Here is a 2,212-nt window from a genome sequence, read left to right on the forward strand (position 1 = left end):
ATCCTCTACAAGTTTCACGAACGAATCGGTCGAAAAGTACGTGCGATCTTTTCGAAAATCGCCTCGCAAAGAGACGCAGCACGGATCGGAGCGACGACCGACGAACCTGCAGAGTGTAGGAAAAAAATTCACAAACGGTCGAAGATGACGTCCGAGAAGGTCGAATTTTTTCAAGAACGAAGATAAAACCTTCGCCTTTCGTAGGAGTTGATTTTTGAAAACGATCTTGACGAACAGGTCGGAAAAAAAACGATGTCAATTTCGGACTCGACCATGAGAAACGAATTTGTACGACGAACGGACTTTTCGAACGACTTTTTTCGCAAAATCGACATTTTTTCCTCAAAAATTACCTCACACGACGAAATCCCATCATCGAAACATCACCGAAAACAGTTTTGACGGCGAAATTCTCGTCAATTTTACGAAAATAAAGGGAAAATCAGACGGACCACCGTCGAACATCCAGCGACGGGAACGGACGAGTTTTTTAATTTTTCTTGCCAATTCATTGCGAAAGAAGCAATTTTTCTCGACGAAACCATTTTATAATCATAAAAAAAACTCCCCAAACACCACAAACCAACAAAAATACGGAAATCTTGCATTGTTTGCATTTTTCAGACACTCTAAATAAAACTACGTCGATGTCGGCGGATTTTCAGTCGGTCGTCGGTCGACAGAAATCCAACGAAATTTTCATTTGTTCTTCTCAAAAACGAAAAACAAACAAATCAACAAAACATTCCCTACTATTAGTCGACATTTCGAGCAGAAACTACGAACGTCGAAAGATTTAAAAAATGAAATATGTAGGTGTGCGTGCGTGCGTACTTACTTGAAACTTTTTTCTTGTTTCATCGTCGCACTGGAACAAATTAAATTTTAATGCAATGTAAACGCGACCACACTTTCGACGAAAACATCTCTATGAATCGAACGACGTCGGAAAAAGAATAAATCGAGAAGAGAACAAATCATGAAACAACACACACCCACCCCGCCCGGCCCGGCCAGAGTGGTGGGAATTTCGATGAATGAACAGACAAAGAAACCAACTCTGTTATCAGTTCTAAGAAAGAAAGCAGGTAGCGGCGGCGGCGAACCTTCGACCGTACTACGGTCAGTTCATGAATTAACCCCGTCCGTTCGGAGTTTATTCATCTCCGGTCCGTGTCGGCGTTTACTTCAAGTGGGTGCTATTTCCATCTAAGCAAGCAAGTGAGTAAGTAAGTTCTCAAATTTTAAATTACGTTAATCGCAAGTGACTCGTTGAGATCGTCAAACGAACAATTTAATTTAACGCCTCATACGAGTTTTTTTTTTTCGTCATTTTGTCGCAAAAAAAAAACTAAAAAACGACTCGCAAAAAAAAATTTTTTTTTTTCTTCTTTTAAATCTTGTACATTTTCTGACATGTGTACCATCGAAAAATGTCACATCCAAACGATCGAACAATCACAAAAAATCGTCAACGTACCATCTTGGAAAATTTTACCAGGCAACGACCATACCACGTTGAAAACTACCGGTTCTCGTCCGATCACCGAAGTCAAGCAACGTCGGGCGCGGTCAGTACTTGGATGGGTGACCGCTTGGGAACACCGCGTGCCGTTGTCTCTACTCTTTTCTTTTTTTATTAACATTTCTGATGTCAAACTTTTTTTAAATATATTTTTCACTATTTATATTTTCTCTCAGGAACTTATATAGTATGAAGACGAAAATTTTTAATTCGTTCGAGTTGAATTTGTGGTTCTGAAAAGAACCGATTTTTTTTCTTTTTTTTCCAACCAACTTCCAAGCTGCTCGAGGAGGATTTATTTTGAACTGGTGTATTTGGTGACGGCCTTGGTTCCTTCAGAAACGGCGTGCTTCGCCAATTCACCGGGCAAAAGAAGACGCACCGCCGTCTGGATCTCCCTGCTGGTTATGGTCGAACGTTTGTTGTAATGAGCGAGGCGACTGGCTTCAGCAGCTATACGTTCGAAGATGTCGTTCACGAAACTGTTCATGATAGACATAGCCTTGCTGGAGATACCGGTATCGGGATGGACCTGCTTCAACACCTTGTAAATGTAGATGGCGTAACTCTCCTTCCTCCTGCGCTTCTTTTTCTTGTCGCTCTTCGAGATGTTCTTTTGAGCTTTTCCGGCCTTCTTGGCCGCCTTACCGCTGGTCTTGGGTGGCATTCTCTTCTAGTCGTCGAGTT

General features: G+C 41.6%; 1 non-coding gene across 1 annotated transcript; it reads left to right on the forward strand.

Annotated features, from left to right (window-relative positions):
* Window positions 1-1,500: 1,500 nt before the first annotated feature.
* Window positions 1,501-1,620, forward strand: LOC148165311 (5S ribosomal RNA). Its single transcript, XR_015771585.1, has one exon. It is a non-coding gene; the product is annotated as a 5S ribosomal RNA (ribosomal RNA).
* Window positions 1,621-2,212: the final 592 nt, after the last annotated feature.

Source organism: Gnatocerus cornutus, unplaced genomic scaffold (assembly GCF_029298725.1).
Source record: "Gnatocerus cornutus isolate USDA-ARS CGAHR unplaced genomic scaffold, icGnaCorn1.1 ctg00000385.1, whole genome shotgun sequence".
In the NCBI taxonomy this organism is placed as follows: domain Eukaryota; kingdom Metazoa; phylum Arthropoda; class Insecta; order Coleoptera; family Tenebrionidae; genus Gnatocerus; species Gnatocerus cornutus.